The sequence below is a fragment of the Eubalaena glacialis genome, chromosome 20 (genome assembly GCF_028564815.1).
Source record: "Eubalaena glacialis isolate mEubGla1 chromosome 20, mEubGla1.1.hap2.+ XY, whole genome shotgun sequence".
Lineage (NCBI taxonomy): Eukaryota > Metazoa > Chordata > Mammalia > Artiodactyla > Balaenidae > Eubalaena > Eubalaena glacialis.
This window is the reverse complement of record NC_083735.1, coordinates 1,483,386-1,506,194: the sequence shown is the minus strand read 5'-3', so window position 1 is coordinate 1,506,194 and position 22,809 is coordinate 1,483,386. Positions and strand designations below refer to the sequence as shown.

At 38.6% G+C, this 22,809-nt stretch overlaps 1 long non-coding RNA gene across 1 annotated transcript in view; it reads left to right on the top strand.

The window, feature by feature from the left end:
* LOC133081449 (uncharacterized) overlaps positions 1-19,629 on the top strand; it is a 513,762-nt gene extending 494,133 nt beyond the window's left edge. The window contains exon 3 of the long non-coding RNA XR_009698825.1: positions 19,529-19,629. This is a non-coding gene — a long non-coding RNA (uncharacterized LOC133081449). The remainder of the gene's footprint in view (positions 1-19,528) is intronic.
* The last annotated feature ends 3,180 nt before the right edge of the window (positions 19,630-22,809 follow it).

Sequence of the window (22,809 nt, the reverse complement as noted above, 5' to 3'; positions counted from 1 at the left end):
CTGGTATTTACGTGTTTGGTTTTTTTTTGCCCTAATCTTTTCACTGTGAGAGATGTGGTGGTGGGCACATTTCACTGTCGACCTCAGCCTGCCCTCTAGGGGGCCTCCTTTGCTGTGTTCATTCTCTCCAAGCTACTTTCATTGTTGGAGCCAAAATGGCCAGTCTTCCCACCTCTTACTTTTACTGGCCACCTCCCAATATAGTACATTCCGCCCGCTCTAACTCTAATCAGTCCTCCTAAATGTGTACAGAGAAAAAGACTAGCTTCCCAGGAGAGTGACGTTAGAAAGACTATTTCCCCAGAAATCAGATACACCCCTCTCCCTGGCTTCTCCTACTTCCCCCTCCTCATTTCACCTAAGCACCTGCAGGTGGGGAGGTCGGGTGTCCTCTGTGTGGGCATATCCAGGTCGTCACTAACTGATGTGTAAGATGGACCCTAGCAGTCCAGCCATCAACTGCGAGGCCCCTGAGCTTACTGGTTTCCAGCTGCGCCGTGAAATACCACGTCTTAGGAGCAGACGCTGCGTGCATACTTTTATGTAAATTTGAATGATCACATTAAATCCAGAAATTATTCTTACGTGTTGAAAGATGTGTCACGTCCAAGGTACCTGTAAACACTTTGCTACCTTTAAGGTGTAGTCTTAGCCCAAAGAGTAGATTTTGTCACTTCTCAAAATTACCTTTAAAAATTACAACAGACCTTTGTTTTACTAGCTAAGACTTATGGGAGGGAAAGAAAATTCTTAAGACTTGTACTTAACTCCTTATTCTCATTTTTATAGCATTTAGGTCACTTATAAAGCTTCTGAAATTTGAACATGCCTACACTTTTGTAAACCTCCTGATTGCAGTTTTTCAAACAGAATCGTGTAATGTTTTCTGTCTCCTGGGGAATCTTCTAGGTTAGGTACCTTTCTAAGTTCTCTGCATATCACATATGACTGCCTTATTCCTTATTTAGAATGTTTGCGTCAATATTATGAGCAGTGAGGGGGAGATCATATTTGTACTCCAACATACGAAAATCTTTCATTCCTTCACACATACACACACACACACACACACACGAGAGAGAGACACACAGAGAGACACAGAGGGACACAGAGAGAGAGAAATACGTGAGGTGGTGTATGTTAATTAACTAGGTTGGGGGGAATTTTTTCACAATGCATAGGTATTATCAAGTCATCACGATGTACACTTTAAATATCTTACAATTTTACTTGTAAATTATAACTAAATAAAGCTGAAAAATATTCTTTTATTCATTTTTCTGTTCTAATACATTTAAACAATGACAGTATCCGTACTAGTAGGCTCCCCTTGCTCTACTTTATAACTTTTTAAATTTATTGTTAGCATCTGATCCTTGTCAACCTCTTGCCTGATACAGATGGAGCCCCCACGTCCAGCTCTGTTGGACGAAATGCCATTTGTTGATAATACTGCTAGTTACGGTTTGCCGATCACCATGTGCTGCTCTAAACACTGTACGTACTCATCTTGAAGCCTCCTAACAGCTCTGCGAAAGTGATGCTATGATTTGATTTTACAAATCGGAAAACAGAGTCAGAGAGGTTGAATAAGTTGTTCAGCGTCACCTGGTTAGTAAGAGACAAAAGTGTGATATGAATCCTGAACTCTGAGAGTTTGTGCTCTTTCCACAACTCTCTCGACATTGTCTGAAATTACTACCTGCGGGCTTAAATGCAGTATTAACCCAGTGCATTTATCAACAATGCATAGCAGATTTCAGTTAAAATTAGTCAACCTGAAGTTCAAGTGCCATTGCATGGTTGGAATCAATTGAGCATCTACCAAGAACCAGACAATATGCTGGTTACTAAAAATACAATGGGGAGAACAAAAAGGCATGGTCTCTACCGTCATGGTGATAAATGTCTGGTGTATAGGTAATAATGCTCTTCCTACATGGTTTCTGTAACCTGGGGCTTTATAATCTGAGATCATGTTAATAAAGGGAGCGTATTTACCAGAAACTGCTGTTGCTTCCCCATTTCCCGCAGTCTTTACTTCAGCTAAGTGCTCCCATTGACCTTCTCTCCCAGCCGGTCTCATTCCGGAATAAAAAATTTGAGCTAACTAGAAATATTTTTTAAAATATTCATACCAAGCCCTGCCCCATTCCTCTTCCCTACCCCATCCGGCTCATGACTTACTTTTCCTGGAGTGAGACCCAGGCTTCAGTATTGTAAAAATATACCCAAAATGATTCCCATGGGCATCAGGGGTTGAGGCTCCTTAGGAAGCTACTATGTCGCTTACAGCTTCCCATCATGAATCCGTAAAGATTCTGTGGCTGCAGCAGACATCTGGCTCAGGGGCAAAGCTCTGTCCACTGCAATGGCCCATTTCTATTGCCCAGATGTTTTTCTAAGTTCCTGAACTATTGTTAACATTTCCTTATCTGACTTTGGTGAATTGAGTTCTACTATCAGGCCCCACCTGGGGTGCTGGTCAGTTCAGTTCAGAGACCGGCTACCTTCTGGGCATTTGCATAGTCTAGGGAGGGAGTGTCTCATGAAATAAAGCAAGGAGAATTAAGTGTAAGGAAGTCCTTGGCAGAAGCCTGTGACAATGACAATAGCTGGTGGCTTCTTGCCTGGCACCGCCCAGTACAGCATGTGCAGAACCAGTTGTGTGTGAACATTATCATGAGTATTCAATATTCTGGAAAACTTACTGGGGATACAGTTATAAGACAATCCAGTGGTAAATAAATAAATATATGATGAGGGAGACAATTTAAATGATGATAAATGACAATGAAAAAGAAGAATGTTATAGCATAGTTGTTAAATAAATATTTAGCAAGTGTTAGAATTTTAAAGAAGGGAAAAAGGTCTGTAGACTAGAAATGTCTTGCTTAATGATGGAGGGAGATGAAGGATGAGTAGGATTATTAAGGCAATGAGATCAAGAGAGAGAATTGCAGTAGAGAAACATTCTGTGAGCAAGAGGGCGGAAGTGGAACGGATGCGTCCAGCTCATGCGGGACTCAATAGGGGTGTTAAACTGGGAAGCACGAGGAAGATAAAGGGAGGATGAAAGATAAAGGCCATTTGTTTATATAATCCACTCAAGAGGTTGGGCTCATATTGAAGAGAAGAGTTTTTGAAGCCCTTAGGGCAAGGAAATAATGAGCAAGCATTGTTTCAAGCAATTCAGTCTCTCTTTGTTGTTGTTAGAATTAATTGGGGATAGATGAGAACTCAGAGAGATGAATTTTTTAAAATAAAATGGACCAAAAAAAAAAATGTGAAAGACATTGCATACTAGTGTCTAGGGGAAGCCAAGAAGACAAAGGTGGCCATAAAATACTAGACATCTCAGAAGAATGATGCCGTCATCAACAGAAAGAGGTAAATTCAGAGGAAGGGGCATTTGGCAAGATTAGATGAAGGAATATGTATTAAAGAAGTCTTACTTATGACCTTAGGATCTCTGAAGGGCAAATCCGTGATGAAATACCTGTTATCACATGAAACTAAACCCAGTGACATATGAAACTGACATGAAAACAACTGAAGGAAATTTTCACAAAATTGTGTAGGGTACAGAGCATGGCAGATGAATGATCCTATGGTTACATAGGATGATGCATTCATATGAAAAAGATAAAAACTATAATTTTAGCATGATGAGTTCTCTTATAAAGCTGTCACTTCTGCTATATAAATTTGTAGTTTCAATATACAGGGGGTTAATTGTAGTAAGCCATTGTCACCACCTAAGCAAAGGATGTGGGAATTATTGCAGACTGCTTCCTAAAGACCTTAACCCAACATGACATTGAGTAAAATAACCAAATGTTTAAGGTTATAAGAAAAAGTTTAAAAAGCTACTTAATATAACATATACTTAGGAAACTATGATAGCTGTAGAAGATTTAGGTTACTTTACTTCTAGAAATACATGTAAGTGATTCGATAAAGGTCTTTGAAAAAGAATAATCCCCCTGTTGGAATAAAAATGAATAAGTCAGAGTCTCAGTCATTGAGGAAATTACTGTTTCGTGAGCAGAGAAAAAGTTTGGGCAATTAAATTACTGTAAACCGTGATACAAAATATTTCAGAGGGATGAAAAGATTGTTCTGATAGCACAGAGGATGGAGCATTGATTTCGCCCCAGGGACTCAGGAGAAGGTAACCAGAAGAATGAATATTTGAGTTGAAAATCAAAAAATGAAACCATCTGGGTAAAAATGTGTGTCAAGAGTTCCAAGTGCAGAGAATAGCATCTGCGAGGCTGTGATGTCATGAAAAAGCTCAGCAAGTTTACTGAACAGTGAATTTATTATTATTATTTGTATGAAGAGTAAGGAAAAAGGAGAAGAAGAATTACTGAACAGCAGCCAAGATGGAGAAGGTAAAGTGAATTATTCAGAATAGGCAAGGTTATGCTGCCGTAACAAACACCCCCAAATCTCAGTAATTTAAAACTATGAGGATTTGTTGATTTCTTTCACTACATGGTGACCCCAGTCAGCTTGGATCTCTGCTCTTCATTTTCCTCTTTCTCCACCATGTGAACACTAGACGCTATGATAGGGAAAAAAAGAAGTATGTTGAACTGTGCACTGGAAACTCACCAAACGTGAAACACATCTCTTACGTTTTATTAGCCAAAGCAAGTACATGGGCACACCTAACTTCCAAAGAGCGGGGAGGTGAAACTTTACCATGTCCCTGAAGAAAAACTGAAAATATTGGTAAACTGTATCGACTACCGCATAAACTTTGCTGCAGATTCTGGCCTAATCTTACAGGTAACCAGTGGATCTGTGCGTGGGAGGAATGACACCAGTGGATTTCTTACATAGGAAACCTTTTGGCCAGCAGAACAGAGATCAACTCAGTGATTCTCAAATTCAGCATTCATCAGAATCATGTAGAGGGCTTGTTAAAAACATAGACTCCTGATCCTTACACCCAGAGTTTCTTAATCAATAGGTCTGAGGTGGGGTCTGGGATTTTCTGTTTCTGCCAAGGGTGATGCTGATACCTCTTGTCTTGGGACCACATTTTGAGAACTACTGAACTGGTGGAATCAGATACTGGAGTTACTGTGAACGTTTGATGGGAAGATGATGGATAAAACTAAAGCACCAGCAAAATGACAAGAGAAGCAATGGCGTACCCAGGAGACATTTTCAAGGTTGCATTACCAGGATTTTCTAATATTGGATGTTAAGGGTGAGGATTAGAGAAGGTTTGAAAATGATAACAACTTACTTTCTCTGGATAGATAATCGCTCCATTAATCAAGATGGGGGCTACAGAGGATGGAGCAGGGTTAGGCATGGATGGAGGAAGACCGAAAGGAAGAGAAGGCATTTAGTTTATGACACGTCGTCTCTCAAGTCCCTGAAAACATGCACATTTGTTATGTCCAGCCAGTGAAATGCAGCTCTGAATCTTGGAAGAATGCTAATACCTGAAAACAGAGACTGAGAATCATCAGGGTATGAATGAAGTGGAAGCCAGTGGATAAAATGAGAACATCCAGGAAGAATATTTTGCATGAAAAAGGCAAAGAACCAAGAGCCGAATCCTGACATGCCAGAATGATTAGATAAACGAAGAGGATGTCGAGAAGCCAAAACAGGACAATAAAAATGAACAAAGCGTAGAAGAACTAGCAGACATCTGTGTCAGGAAATAAAAAAGGAGAGAGGTTTAAAAATCAGGGAGTAATCAATGGTGTCAAATATCTTAGAGAGCTCAAACATGACCAGGACTTAGCACAGGCCTGTAATAATTAAATGCATCCATCACTTTATTTAGCCAGGCCCTAATCCACCTGTTGGGTATGGTGTCAGCACAAGTCTTTTGTCCTCATCCTTGAATTAATCATGGGAATCTTCTTAGCCACTAGGTTCAGCCTTTTAAAACTGAAGTGACCCCTGAGGTATTAGTCCTCCTGCAATCATAGGCACAAGAAGAAGGTTATCTTACTCTCTTGGCAAAGGGAGGGATGGTGAAAAACGGGATGAGTGTAAGCCTTTCCTTGACGACACCTCAAAGACAGCTAGAAACTGGAACTGAAAGCATGCTGCCCTGAGATCCGTAGTTGCTTGTGTGCAAGGGGTCATTGCACAGGCCACCCTCTTGCTCAAGTTTTGGAAATTCTTCCCAATCGCTTTATGAAATATCTATATCCCTACTTCTATCATTACGCCCAATATGAACCCTAAACTCGAAATTGAATCTCTGACTTTTCTTCTTTCTTGACTCAGACCTCTCTCTCTGTATATATGAGTCTGTATTCCCAGATGTATCTCCACTGGGCCTGCCACCTGGCCCGACCAGTCAACGTGGTTTTTCAGTTCAGACTCAGAGAATTGCTAAGGTCATCTCAGGTCTCTGCAGGTTTCTGCAAACTACATCCAACCTGTACCTTCTGTACCTTTCTTTACTCTCTAAGCCTAAGCCCTGTCTGGTCCTTGCTGTCATCAAATTATGTCCTTTGTCTTGCCCAGGCAGTTGAGGCTACCAAGTATGGATGCTATGACCATGGCACATAGTCTCATTAGTGAAAGAAGCCAAACAGATCAAGATCTAAACAGATCAAGCTAAGCCTTCATGACCATGAATGAGAGATGATGTGTCTTTCTTTCTCTGTTTTTTTTTTTTTTTTTTTTTTTTTTTAAAGCACCCATGTGGGAAACTTCTTTCACTTCATTAAAACTGAAAGAGAAAAATATTCTCTCTTGGACCTTTATCGACATATTGTGGTTTGAGTTATATGCATGTTTTCTTGGTTAAAAAAAAGAAAAGAAAAAAAACCAGAAATGATAAATAAGTGAAAAGGTATAGACTGGTTTTGAGAAATTACCCTAGTCCTTTATCCTTTTCAGTCAAAACTATGTAAATGTAACAGAAATAGCTCCCCAAATAGTCACTGATTACAAAAGAGCAAAGAAAAAATACATGATGTTAGGTTTAAGACCCTTGATCCAGTTATTCTAGAGAACCTCAGCTGTCTATATCTTTATTTTCTCATATCCACAATGGAGAGAAACTCATGTAGGATTATTTCATGTCATTCTTCAATCATATTTTAATTAATAAATGTTCAGTAGTCATTCTATGGAAGTGTATGTAAAAATAAATCCTGAACTTAACCTCTATTTTATCCTTGTCTTTGATATTAGAGACTGAATATTAGCAACACCTGCTCTATAAATAACTCCCTGATTCATCTGAACAAAAAAAAGTTCAGCAAAATAGTTGACTCCTTTAGGATACAGATGGCATCTGTCATTTCAATAACTTAGTTATTTAAATTGAGTAGCAAAAATGTCTGACAAATCTTTTCCAGACAAATACAGCAAAGAAATCTGGAATAACATCTAAGATATCAGAAGTTGTCTTTAGGCCTTCAAGATTTTCTTTTATTCAGGGGAAAACTATTGTGTCTGTCCCTCTCTTTTTTCTCTCTATGTTATGAATTCCATCTGCTTGTAAGTGTCATTGCTGGAGTTGAATGGAAGCACTTTTCATTAGCACTAAAAAGTTCTAATGTTTGAGACCTTGAATGCAAAACTTCTGATAAAAATAAACTTCAAGGTCTGGGAATACTCTTATCAGATCAACTATATGGTCCCAGAGTAGGTTGCTTAAATCTTCTTGGTTAAGCTTGAGAGTGCAAAGCTTAATACCCACAGGCTTGCAATCTTTTTGAATGTGATTATAATTCAGCACCAGCTTTGCATCCTGGATAAAGGTTCCCCTTGAACACAAGGCATGTTACATGCTTGTGTGCTAGTGATCAAAATACTCAGAGGATTACCGCACTTGCTGTTCTTAAACCTCCAGAATGGTGTTAACGTGCTCCGTCCAATCAGCTAAGCTGTAAATTGAATTTTTGTAGATTGAAGACATGATTTTATTTCATATGCCAGAAACTCATGCAACCCTAGCATTTCTGTTAGCATGTTGCATCCAGCAGCATAACTCAAGAGGTTTAATGAAAGTTTAAAAACAATATGTTGCAGATTTTGTGCCTAATTTATTTTTAATTGCAAATTGTACAACATATTATTGCCTGTGAAAATACAAATTTAATTTTCTTCCTGTTTTTTTTTTTTTCTTTCTTTTTTTTTATAACTCTAATGCAACCTCAGATAAGAAACCGGGTTTAACATGCGGTTTTTCTGGATTTTATTTCTTTGTTTTTAGATCCTTGACGTGACATCTTTGGAAACTATAGCTCATGTCACTAACATTATCCTTCAAACACACTTTCATGCTTTCAGAATGTGCTATTTGGAATTTCTATTTGTGCTGTTTGCACTGCCACAATGATCGCAAGTATATAACATGCACCGTGGTTACAGCGTCCCTCTTTTCCACGTGAAAATCTGATAGTTTATTCCTGCTAATAGTATTCATCTTCATATTTAGAATTAATTTAGATTGTGAAGCTTTATTGGTGAAGGAGTAAAAGCACACACAAGGTAACTTTAATCGTAAGAATAGCTGGAGAGTTTGTGAAAATTAGATGTGCTATCATATTTTCATAATAGTAGAAGAAATACTTTCTTACTGTGCAATTTGCTTTTTCGTGTGACCTTTAATTTTTGAAATTGGTCTTCTCGGGAGTGCAATGAGTGAAAAATCAACATGAGCATTCATTCCGATCTTTTCTTTTGGAAAGTTTTGTCACACTCTGCTGCGTCTGGTAGTTTGACTTTGGACGGAATCTGAAATGAAGCTTAATGTGAGTGCTATCAAGTGATTCTAGGAAAATGTCAAAATACAAGAGAAGCAAACAAAGGTCTTCTGTGCTGGATTTGCATTCCCTTCTGAAATCTCTGGCACTTTACATCAGAGAGTGAGTTATATTGTTTATTTTAAATGTCCTGCCTTTCTCTTCCTCCCTGTCCTTAGAGAGGGGCCATCAGCTTGCTTCCCGCAGCCCTTCCCTCTCTGTGCTGGGCATTGTGTCAGCGCGGCCAGCTGCCTTCAGAGCTGGTGACAAGAGAAGGGCTGCCTCTTGCCAGAGAGGGGTGTGCAGGGTGTCATGACTCGGTCTCCTTTCCTGCCACACACTTCTCGTGGCCTCTCCAAGGCCCAGCTTCCAGGGACGGCCAGACCAATGCGATACCCTGTTTCAGGTTTGCTGTTCTGAACAGGCGCATTAGACAACATCACAGTCTCCACGGAACACGTGTTGTGAGTGAGTACCCTGACCTTGACCTCCTGTAGAACATCATAATTCAAGTTCAGGTAGGACTGGTGCCTGGGGTGATGGAGAGGGACTTGTGCTGTAATACTTTGAGCGCTTGCACTGCATTGCAGCTAAAAATTAACTAAAAATGAAGCAGGAAGAAGGTCAGGACAATTACTCTTCAATAAACCTCACATATGAAATGTAATAATCTTCCTAAACTCGAGAGTTTTCATTGTTTTAAAAGAGTGTACTCCCATAGAAAACATCTGATTCGTTTAAAATGCTACCTTGTAAGCTGCTTCTCTGAGACTTTCATATGTTTCTATTTTAATTTTTCAGAGTATCTAAGCCTGTGATATGATGACTTTTCTCTCTTCACGCACCGCATGTCCTTAAAGGGACATGGTATTGTTTAAATTATTATTTCCTAAAATATTTGCCTATTTCCAGCTTTGCCACATTAGTTTGGATTAGAGTAAAACATTAATGTAAATTATTCTTAATGAAGTAAATAAATATGGAAATTCCAAATAGATAAATTAGATCTCTGTGATATACAAGAAAAACTATCTACTGTATTTGTGTAGCACAAGTACAAGTATATTTAAAAGAGATTCGATGAAAGGACCTCTTAGAAACCTGATCACAGAATGGGCCAGCCATCCCAAAGAGAGTTTGGATGGATGCTATTGACCAAATCGATGGGGGATGCATGAATGGATAGAATCAGTTGCAGGAAGTTTTTGGAATGTAGCGATATACAGGTTAGGCTGATAAAATTGGTACCTACGCATATAGAAATTATTGTAGAGAAACGCAGTTGCAATTACTAGGACATGAACATGTACCTGTTTTTGTAAACTCCTGTCAGAGACTGAAGGACAGGTTTCCAGAAGGAAAGTGCCTCTCCTGTTTTCTCTCCTCCTCACCATTTCCATAGATGAGAGAGCTACGGATAGACAATAACGCCCACAGATCCTTTGGTGGAAGTTTTGCTGATGGGTGTGAAGGCAGCTTGAATTTCCATCAGTCTCAGATCTTTCCAGATAGATCTATGTTAATTCTTAACTATTTGCTTATTAAAGGGATGCTTGTCTCTTTCCTCCATATGTATACATAAGCTCAGTATGAAATACCTTCAACGCATGATACTATGCACATTTGCACACACACACACACGCTCACACACACTGACCCTTGCTGGGGTGGAGATTCCACAAGTGCATCCATAAGCTTTGAAGTTTCGGCAGTCTGCTGAAGAGGAATATCTTCCTTTTAAACGGAATCTTCAAAATGTGATAAATCTCTACTCAGGTCAGAAGATGGATGTGAATATACCTATCCTTTTATTTGTGACTTTACAACTTTAACTCATTCCTGAAAACCAACCACTGAGTTGAAAAAAAAAAAAAAAAAACCTGTTAGGTGAAAATTAATATTTTTCCTTAATTTGTATGGGTAAACTTTGGTACATTTCATCTCCATCCAAGGCACTCCAAAATTGTTCAGTTTAAAAAATATATCCATTAAAATTGAAAGCAAGTTTTTACAGGTAAAAAATTTGAACAAAATATAATTTATATATGAAAGCTAATATTATATTATTATATTTCTTTTGTTTACCAAATACTAAACTATTTTAGAGCTTATGGACTTCTTGCATTCAAACTAAACTTAAAAAAATAAGGTTACAGTCACAGAGTGGTTAGTTGGTTTTTTTTTTTTTTTGAAATACAGTTGACTTACCATATTGTGTTAGTTTCAGATGTGCTACATAATGATTTGACATTTGCACACATTATGAAATGATCACCACCGTAAGTCTAGTGACCGTTTTTCCCCGCAGAGAGTTATTGCGGTGTTATTGACCATATTCCTTTTGCTGTATATTACATCCCCGTGACTTATTATTGTATAACCAGAGGTTTGTACCTCTTAATCCCCTTCTCCGCCCCCCACCCTTCTCCCTTTTGGCAACCACTCATTTATTTTCTGTTATCTGTGAGTCTGCTTTTGTTTTTGTTCGTTTTGTTTGTGTTGACCTAAAGTTAGTGAAATTTAAACCAAATGATTCTCATTTGAAAAAATTTTAGTTGAGGTTTATGTGGTTTCATATTGAACATATTACAAATATGCAATTCTAAGCTGTATCATAATATATACACAAAAATAAACAAAGCTATAGTTCAGAGAAACACCATGAGGATAAAATAAAGTCAAACTATGAGAACCCTTTGAAGCACTTGGGAATAGAATATGCATATGAGACTGAAGAACTGTAAAAACATTACTCGTCATCTCTCTTGCTAAAATGACCTGTGCAAATCAAAGCATTGTGGGCTCATTCGAACATGGTGTATGTGTGCCTCATAGATGAGTGAGTGAGGGAAAAAGCAAAAGTTTCCGCCCAAATATTTGCAATAGGCTGGCCATCCTTTTAAAATACTGAGGCCAGAAATGAGAAAGAGGGTGAAAAATATTCTCCACTTATCTGCACTCCTGGATTATAAACTACTTGTGAGCAGGGAGTGCTCGTCGATGAAACACATGTACACTGAATACCTAACATGAGTCCAGCACTCTACCCGATGCTGGGTGTGCAGAGATGAAAAATTCAGATGCATTCTATGATCTCATAGGGTATAGACTCTTATAGCTAAAAGATAGATAGATAGATAGATAGATAGATAGATAGATAGATAGATAGATAGATTCAACATAATTCCTTTCACTGTGTTATTTTACATTAAGCAGTGATCATTTCAACCAGTGTAATCAAACTACCTGACCGATCCTTATTCATTCATTCAACATTTATTATTTGCCCATTATATGCTATATGCTGTAATGCAGTGGGATTTCTTAATTTTTTTCCTCAAGACTATGTTTCATACAAAACGACAGGATAGGGGAGGCAGAGGGAAATGAAATAAAATCCATGAACAGAAAGCTGATTTGTATTAACACTTTCACAATATAATCAGTCTTTTATAAATCCATGCATGTGCATAGACGAAACCAATAAGAAAAGCATCGTGTGTTTCTGAATCCAGCTCCTTGATTTTAAGTTACATCAACCTATAAATGTTTCTTTTTGTTCTAACTAATCAACATTCTGATAACTTATTATTTGTGTAAGATTATTTTAAAAATAACATTCTGATAACTTATTATTTGTGTAAGATTATTTTAAAAATTTCATTCATCATTTCATCATTTCATTCATCATCATAATATTCTAAATAAGAAGTGTCTTGCAAATTTTATGATCTATACTTCCAGATATATGATAAAGATAACTACAAACACTACTTTATACAGAAGTGCTGTGCAAAGAGATGTTCAGAGATGTGGCTTTAGGCTTGATTTTGCTACTTACTCATTGAAACTTTGGACAAGTCATTTTAGACTCGCTGAGGCTCAGAGGTCTTAGGATAATATGAGTTCAAATTGTGGCCCTCAACATAGCTCACCTAAGGAGGAATGACCAGGAATGAATAGGGGTTTCTAAGACCACAGTACCTGTCCAGAAGTGCTTGAGAGGTACAGTTGTTGGGTGAATGAATAAAAGTACAAGCAGGGAAAGCTTTCTTTTTCTTCCAGACCACATTCAAATCACAAGTATTTAAATTAACTTGGCCTTTTAAGCATAGCTTCAAAGGTATGTGCTGTGAGTGATTCAAAGAAAATAAAATGTGGTTCTTTCCATTAACAGAATGAAACCTATGTAGAGAAACAAGACCCCAACCTGAGATAAGGAAGAAGACAAGGGCATGTGTAAACACTGAACATGTGCTGTCAACTGAACTTGAGTTATAATGAAAAGAGGATGGTCTTGGAGAGGGACATGACTTCTAATCCTGGTTCTAACCCCTTTTACAAGCTGTTAACTATATGCTGTGACCTCCAGTTAAGTCACCTGTAATGTGTTTAAGAACATGTACACCAGAAGGAAGGTATGAGAATATGAAGGGAGAATTTAGGCGAAGTACTTAGGATAATGTCCCCAAATAGTTTATGCTAAGCAAACATTACTTTCTCTTCCATCCTTTCTCTGTAATCATTTAACAAAAGGGCATGATTATATATTGGCTGTGCCTGACTTAGACTGCTACTTTGAAAATACAGTGTAGTCATGGTTGTGAAAACTTTGAATGTTGTAAAAATGTAAGTATTTGTGAGGTATTATTTCTGGTAATGGATTTTCTGAACTCATGATGTCCAAAGGCCTTACCAAGAAACAGAATTATATTCCCAAAGACTTTATTATCATATAAATGACAGGAGCATTAAGAACTACCACATAACTATGGGTTCCAGCTCTCGTTCATCTTTATATCAAAGGGAACCAGTGTCACCTCAGATAGAGTCTGGGGATGGGGTGCTATTAGCAAAGACTCACCAGGCTGGATTCATGAGAGCATCAGAGCCCTAACCCCCCTGGTGTTAGACACCTAACACAGATGACAGCGTGTGTTAGAGACTAGAATGTGTGTAGGAAGTATGTGCCTAGCAGAGACTCTTTGTTGATCACATATAGAGCACTGATTTTGAACTTGTACTTGCACTCATGTTCTGTTTCCACCACATACTATTGAATACACATGATCTCGGTCACAGTACCTAGCTTCTCCACGGGTTAGTATACTCATTTATACGGTGGGGCAAATGATTATGCTTCCTACGTGGATTGCTTGGAGGATAAAATGAATATGTGGCACATGGTAAGTGTTTGGTGAATTTGAACCATTATTCTTAACTCTAAGTGATGATATGAATAGTCTTTTGTGCATTTATTAGATAAATAAGAAACTATAACCAAAAAGATAGAGGCAGTGGTGTGTGTTTCCTCCCTCCTGGGAAGGAGGTTCCTCTTTCAAGAAGACCCTGGCTAGACAGGGAGAGAGGATTCAAGGTCATCCTCGAGAAATAACTCAGATGATATTGGAAGGAATACCCAGCAGATGAAATAAGAGAAGAAAAGCTGTGCAAGATTTAGGGATGCTGATAATAGAATTTTAGTAGTGAGCAAAAAAAGGTGGCATGGTGGTATGTAGATCATACAAATACATGTTGGGACTCATATTTCTCTCTCACATTATCTGTCCTGTCTATGTGAAGTAACTCTCTTCCATCAAAACACATGACATGACACACGACCGACTACCTGAGTTGCTTTGTTATTTTAACCCGCGGAGACTAGGTCCGAACAGCCTCCAGATCTGCTGTTACCACCTTCACTTATCTTTGCTAAAACATGTGAGAACATCTTTTATTGACCTCTAAAACTTTGGTAGGCAACAAAGACCAATTTAAATAAGATACTTGTGTGAAGGAATTTAAGTCTCACAATCCCTTTTTCTTAACGGATAAAATTAATGAAACAGTAAAATCTATAAGAAAATGTGATATATGCATACCTGTGATTTAGTTAGGTCGCTTGGGGTAAACACAAAAGGCTTCATTTTGCAAGGATCCATTACAAAGGCTGCTATAGCAAAATATTAAAGCAAACAAATGAAGGAGCAGGCAAATATTAAGTAGATATTTTAGAAAGAGTTGATTTGTTTTGGGGGGGAGGGGACATTGGTTTTTGCTGACAATTGAAAAGAAAGCTAACCAAATGTGGTTTTATAATCGTTGACTTTATGTGTTTATCTTTAATTAGGCCCAACACAGAAACAAACTAGGTGATCACAGTGGGTTGATGGATTTCCCTGTTAGCTTTCTAAGCTGGTTAAATGTAGCTAGTTACTGTAATCTCATATTTACTATTCCACTTTTGCAGCTTTCCGACTGACAAAAATTCAGCCCCCTGTCATGAGTCTGAGACGTTAAACTGTCCTCAACATTGGCAGTGCTGTGGTAGATGAACACCAGCAGCAAGCACTTCGTACATTGTCACACGAGGCTAATTTAGGCTGCTGTAGATGAGTGGTTCGTAGGAGGGAAACCAACGTGGTGAAAGTAAGAGGGGTGAGACCGCCTGGTGACAAGTCTCAGTCTGTGTTGTGACGCTGTTGTATTAGTGTCTCATAAGATCTAAAGCGGCGTCTGCCTCGCTTTGGTGTGTACATTCATCATTTAACCGTGTGAGCTGGCCCAAGGGCAGTGCTACGAGCAACACCCTGCTTTTGCATCGTATTTGTCCTGAAAACACGGATTAGTCAAGAGTGCTACAAATAGGACTTGTCGGAGCAGAACCAGAGAGACTTTTTTGCCAAATCAAAGATCCATTGCTTCACAGAAGATAGACTTGTATTTGTAGTTAATGATTTGTCTCAAGATCTGATAAGTATCCTTCAAATATACAATTGATTTTAAACGAGAGCCATTGAATGATACCTCTCCACACTGTGTCCTTTGCAAAATCTGTACCTGTGGTCTGTACAGCTTATCTAAAAACTGTACTTCAGTATTCAAGTTGCTCTATGTTTTTCAAGCAAAATTAGTTTTCAGAAGTATTTTTGTTCATTTCTTACTGGGAAAGACCTTACTAGCCTCTTCAAGCAAGAAAATTACCCCAAAAGCTTGCAAGATTGATAATGCTTAGGGGGGAAAAAAAAAAAAAAAAGGCAATTCAAAACCTAATGGGACATTTTAGGCCTCATTTACATCTCTAACCTGACCCATTTTCTGTAAAACGTTTTCATTGGTAATTTACATACTAAAAGCTAGTTATTTATCCATCCTAACCAAAAAGTTGATGAGATTACTAATACCACAGTGAAGTTAACATTACCCTGAGAGCTAAATATGGCCATTTCTAGAAGGCTGACTACTGAGTCATTTATTTAGCTATAATCTCCATTACAGGCTGGCATCCAAATTCTGACAGAGGATGACATGAAAGCTCAAACACAGCATTGCCACACTCACTTTATTAGCAGGAGTCTTTCCAGGAACACATGCTTTGGAAATAAAGCATATTAAGGTGCTCTGGGTGTGTACACACACGTATCTACCCAGGAAAATAAATAATGCAGTGAAGTACATTCTCTAAAACAAGTTCCAATATCATATATTTTTTTGAATCCCGTAATGCTTTGCATATGTTCAGAGCTTAAAATTGTATTGATGTAGTCTTAATTTTTTTTCATAATTTTAAGTTCCTGAGATTTGGGGGAAAAGGACTGCAGGAGGAGCTGAAGGGCATAGTTGCAGAGAGAGATGCTTCTCACTGTCTTCAGGGATATATGTATATTTTCATGATGACACATATACACCCATAAATACGTATATTTAGTGTATAAATATATTTTAGATCTACATATATTATGTTTGTATTACATACACACTTGTCTTTTTATTAAAACATCTTTCTATTTTATATATTTGTATTTTAGTATATATTATAGATATTATATGTTATATATTTTATTATGTTTGTTATATATATTTTATGTATATGTAATATCACCACCTGTTGCTAATTGTTACCTTGATAACTTACTATCACAAAGCACTGAGTTTAATAATAACTTGGCTCATGTTCATAATATAAGCATCTATGAAACATGAACTTCCGGTAGATCTTTAATTTAGTTGGACACCAGTTGCGCACATGTTCAAAGTCACACTTCAGGACCTTCAAGACTGTCCTGAGGTGTAACATGCCTGCATGCTAGTTTGAATCCCTCTCTAAGTGGCATACGCCAAATCCTACCAGAATCCAGAGGTTGAGAGTACATAATACATCTACATGGCTCCTTGCTCAAGGAGTTTTGTTTTGTTTTGTTTGGGGTTTTTTTGTTTTTCTTTTTGGCTGCACCGGGGGCTTGTGGGATCTTAGTTCTCCGACCAGGGATTGAACCCAAGCCCTCAGCAGTGAAAGCACGGGGTCCTAACCACTGGACCGCCAGGGAATTTCCAGGAATTTTTAAACAGATTGCATTGTGAGTCCCTTGATAAGTTCTGGTCCTATGGGGTGGTGTTCAACCCAATTTTAGTTTGTTCAGCGTCTCCTGCAAACCTTCCTGCCTAGCTTAGTATAGCATTTCATTGCCATCAGGGCAAGTCTGGTACCAAAGAAGGTCACAAACTCTACCCCTGCCGGTGACCTTGGAGCCCAGAGTCTGAGGCTGGGCCACCTGAGACAGCTGCAGGGCCTTGCCCTCCCTGGACAAAGGTGGCTCTATTTCGCTCCTATGTAGTTTTCGTTTACTCAGAAATGAGTTTCAGATTGTGTTTGTTTTCAGAAATTCTGTTTGCTGTTGTATTCTTCCTGTTAGTAGAGGCTTTACTAGAGGCTGCACAGTCGATTATAAGCAGAGAAAGCAGTCCTTGGCAAACGTAATTACTAAAAACTCATCTGCAAAGTAAACTGCCATCCATCAAACCTTATTATCTTTTGACACATAAGAGTCGTGACTTTGTTCCCTGTTTTGAGGATGTCACGTCTGGTTGGCATTGCCACCACTGTCTCCATGGCTGTTGCCACCATCACAGTTATGGCTACTGCTAAAGCCCCCTCTTGAGGAAGGCCACTTGAAGGGTTTGACTTCCCCGCTCTGTTGAGTGGCCTGAAAACTTAGGTCGTGTTGGCCCTACACTCTGCCTGTCAGTCTTCCAAAGAGCATGTGGCAACGGACTGTTCAGTTTACGACTCAGCTCTTTGGAATATCTTTGGGTAATGTCTCTAGTGCTGGAATTGAATGGTAATACTCAATGAATACTGTATTTTCTATGAAAACACCTTCCCTTGTCAAAGTTCCCCAAGTACATGCTGGTAAATGATAGACACCATCTCCAGATGTATTATTAGATGCTAGCATCAGGCCACACAGCAAAGCATTTCTTTTTTATCATCTGGGCATTCTTGTGTTTGATCTGTGAAGATAGTATCATTTAAACACCACAATTCCTATACACTCATTTCAAAGATATCTCATGATGATTGTAAACTATTATGTCCCTCTTAATATGTCCCAGAAATTAATTTTAAGAGTCCATGTCTACCAGTGTCTTTTCAATCATTTATTCTAGAAACGTTGAGTGAATATTTACTGTGTAATAGTTACAAATGAAACGACCATGATCCCTCACCTCATGAATCTTGGAGTCCCGGGGAGGAAGTCAAACCAGCAAAAAGACCACAATATAATGCCGGGTTATGTTAATTTAGAAGAAAATGAACAGAGGGCTGTAATATTCAGTAATGGAGAGAAGGCTGGTATTTAGATAGGGTGGTCAGGAAGGCTGGCTAGCAGAGGACGTTCAGATCAGGACTGAACGGTGATACGGAGCCAGCTACGTGAAAACCAGTGGGAAGAGCATGCCAGGCAGAAGGTGCCCGTACAAAGCCCTCATGCAGTAAAGAGAACAATGTAACCACAGGTTGGAAGAAGGCTGCTCCGCTTGGAGTGTGATGGCGTGTGTTAGGGAGACACACACAAACGAGATCGGAGAGGTGGACGAGGAGAGAGACCATGACCATGGTTTCAAACATCGGGCACCATTATCATTCTGTGAGCTGAACCTACACTCCCAGCATGGCCTTCACCCCCGCGCCCGTCACTGGTAGCCCGCGCCCCTGGGTAAGCTTGTGGCCTACGGGAAAGCAGAAGGGAACCTGCATCTTCAGAGGAGAGGCCGTGGGAAAGCAGAAGGGAACCTGCATCTTCAGAGGAGAGGCCGGCTCCCGAGAGAAGGGGATGAGAAGCGTCTGCCCGAAATTTGTCCAGGTTTTTTGTAAACTCACTAATCACATGAGTTACTTCACCTTCCGTGTGGCAGAGAAATGAGGGGCAGAAGTTGCCTGATTCGTATAGGATAAGAATTTTTACATTAGGATGTAGCGCCCGCAACAGTTCTGTTGTCTCTCTTACTCTTCTGGAAGTGATATAATCTATCATCGTACAAAGGAAAGTTCTTTTTTTCCCCCATAAAGTTGAATTTTTTTTCCATTTGCTCTCAGAATCCATGATGTGTGTTATCGTAAAGTGAACATGCTAGATATACCCCAATACACGGTCATACTAGACTTGAATGTTGTAATGTTTGAATATCCTAAGAAAATTAAATCCAGTGCTGAGAAGATCAGGGCCAGAGTTTTGATGGATCTGCTAACTAACTATAGTCAGCCTTGCCAAATATGCCTTCAGTATTTTATTTGTATCTTTAGTGAATGTTGTATACCTACACCTGCACAATTATATCAAATTTATCTATTTATTCCTCTTTTCCAGAAAAAAAAGCTCATGTAATTATAAATGTTTATACGTAATAATTACCAATAGAAATTGAGTTTATATATGTGAACTATTTATGTACAGTCATAGTGGCTTGTGGGTCCCTGTGTAAGGAATGCCTTCTCTCTGCAGGCCAAGAGCTGTTTCCTAAGAAGAGGTGCTTCCTAGGAAGGCGAGGTGGCCACCATTCTCCGCGGGGCAGAGCCAGGGGGCCCAGGCCCAGTGCGCTGACTTTGCTGGCATCTGGCCTACGTGGAGGTCCAGAACGACCCCCTGGGAAGACGCAGATGTGGTGAGTACCCATGCGAGGCCAGGCGCTTTGATAGCCCTGTCTCCTGGAGAAACTTGTTTTCTGATTTTCTTGTCAATCCCGTCATTCTTTCATACATAACTTTCTAACAAACTGTCAAACATCCTTTTCTTTGTACACTTTTTTCTGCACCCTGCCTATAGCCATAGTACTTCAGTAGATAAATGACATCTCACCTCCTCTTTGTGCATAAGTGTGCAATGTTGCAAATGCCAACTTATAATAAGAAAGGAGGGGAGGAAGGAAGGAAGGAAGGAAGGAAGGGAGGAGGGAAGAAAGAAAGGAGGAAAGAAAGGGAGGGAGGGAGGGAGGGAGAAGGAGACAAGGATGGAAGGAGAGAGGAAAAATAAATCCGACTACTGTGTAAGTCTGTAACTCCACCGTCATAGTTCTTTTAGCATTGGTTAGAAATAGCTATTATCAAGTGTCCGGCTGCCAGGAGCCTTTGAAATCCAGTAATTATTTATGAGAATTTTATATAGAAGAGGTAGAAAACATAAAATAGCTTTGGTTCATAAAACAGGAAAGATAAATGTTAGCAGAAAAAAAAAAATCTATAACAAATGTGTAATGAACTCTGTGAATGAAAATCTGTCCTATGCTGGTGCGATTGTTAAATGGAAATCAAGGGTATTTGCTTTGTTAATGAGCAGGTCCTGCCCCTCTACATAAAAGCAAGTCTATTCCCGAAGATATGACACAGAAATATAATTTTTATTGTTAGAATTTTGGGGGGCATGCTGATTGTAACTATATTGTAAAGTAAACCTAAGGCTGCAGTTTTCTTTCTTTTTTTTTTAACCATGGTCATTTAAAGTTTTTTGATGTGGAATTTCTAAGTTCCTCTAAACGTAATTATAATCTTTAAACCACTTTATAAACAAGAATTATAAAAAGTAGAAAAGCATAAAGAATTATTATTTGCTGCACCATATACCCTCTGAGTACTTGACTATTTAAAGGTCTCTGACTATATTTAGAGAGAAATAATACTAGCTTGTGATGCAGGCAAAGACTGAAAGCAGGAATTGTATAGGACGTCTAAATGTCACAGGTGTTATTGGAATGCAAATGTACTTTTCTATGCGTTTTATAGGTGTTATATATAGCTAGCGTTTGACACCATACTTTTACACTTTATTTTTTGACTTTTTCACCTATTACCTTTTTCCAAATTACTAGAAACTAAAAATACCCTCCTGAAATTAAGAGCATGGATGCTTTGGCAAATAAAGGAAGTGCGAGTTTTCTGCTATCATTAAGATATATGCTTATATCTTAATGAAATATATCATTTCTAAATGAGCTGAACTAACTACTCACTGTCAGAAATCTTCCTGAGATGGGATTTCTGCCTATCAACATAGGATAGATGTGACTTTGGAGATAAGTAATTTGGGCAATCTAATTATTTGAAAAAAGGAGGAGAAAATGAGTAATAAAATTATTATAGGAAAATTAGATTTCAATAAAAGCAGAGTTGAAGATTAGAAAACACGTATAATTAATGAGAGGATTCCTTTTATTTGGCATTTGAACCACAAAATCGAAGTCTTCACATTTTTTCATTGACAAAACTCAAGTTTTTCAGAAATTAAATAAAATTAAGGAACAGTTTCCTTTCAGAGCAAAGAGAGATGGTACATTTTTAGTTAAACACATTATATAAAAATGTAATGAAAAGAAAACCTGTCACTTATGTCATTCCGCACATTTTTAAGGCAAATTGTTCATCAGTGAGCTACTAATTAATATGTAGGAGAAATGCTGTATTTAAATAACATCCTCATTCGCTCACTGGATATTACATTAATGGGTATAAAAATATGACATAGCAAGGATGCCACTTAAAGACTTCAAAACTGTGAATATCCAAACTGTTTTCTGTCTGATATCATCACAGTCACATTTATCACCAAATGTGTGTTTTATAAGTACTGTAAGTCATAAATCCAATGGGTTCTATTCTTTAGGATCGCATTTTTGGAGCTAGTTTCTTGAGTAATAGTCACTGCAAACACTTTCAGAGTAACTTTTCAGAAATAAAACAACTCTTGAAGGAACACAACTGCTTTCTTACTAGGAACAGAAGTGTTTTAAAAAGAAAAGAGCATCTGTTCCTTTTCCCCTCCGATGATTTTATTGTCCTCTGGATCGTGGGAATTTGCTATGGGTAAAAAGAGAGGTGTGGTGCAATTCAGGATCACTTGGCCCATCTGGGAACTTGAGCATCCAGTTCAGAATGTGACCTGACTTATTCAGATGACACCCGTTTCTCCCATTCTTCTATTGTCATTTAAATTTCTGTTCATGTTTTGACAACCCTTCTTTAGTAGAAAGCACAGGAAACACCAAGCTGCACCTCTTGAATCTCCATTCTTAAGCTAGGATGCTTTATTCTAGAGCTAATGTTTCCATAATACGTGGTGTCACAAAGGAGAATGAAAGTCTCACTTTGGATATGCCTCTGTAATAATTCTCAGTTATAGACTATAATTAATCTGAATAATGGCAACAAAAGAAACACATGCGAAAAGTAATTTTAGTCTCCAGTTAAAGAAGCTTAATGAAAGCAGCATTCTTCCACTTAACAAATATTTATGTGCCAGGAACTTGATTGCTAGGTGCTGAGGGTCGTGAAACTTACGTCTACACTGCACTCTCATTGCAAGTTGTTCTGATTGATGTAAAAAATAAAGCACGCAATTTTACCTGGATTTTGCAATAGGCTAATCTGCCCTTGTCATAGGGGAAGGAGGGGCACATAGGGGATCCGGTATTTGAGCAGACTTGAAGCTTGGGGTAAGGAGTGGGCAGGATTTTAGGCCGTGGAAAGAACACAGAGTTCTTAAGGTGGGGAACTGCTTGGCACACTTGTTGACCTGAAAGGGGCCCAGTGTGTCTACAGCAAGAAGAGCGGAGAGTCAATAGAGATCACACTGGAGCAGTGAGGGAAGGAAAGGTCGTCCAGGGCCTTGCAGGCCCCATTAAAGAAATTTGATCATTATTCTAAGTGCAATGAGAAACCATTGGGGACTTTTAGGCAAAGGAGTGATGAGGTCAGATTTCTATGAAAAATCATCACTCTGATAGATGTGCGAAG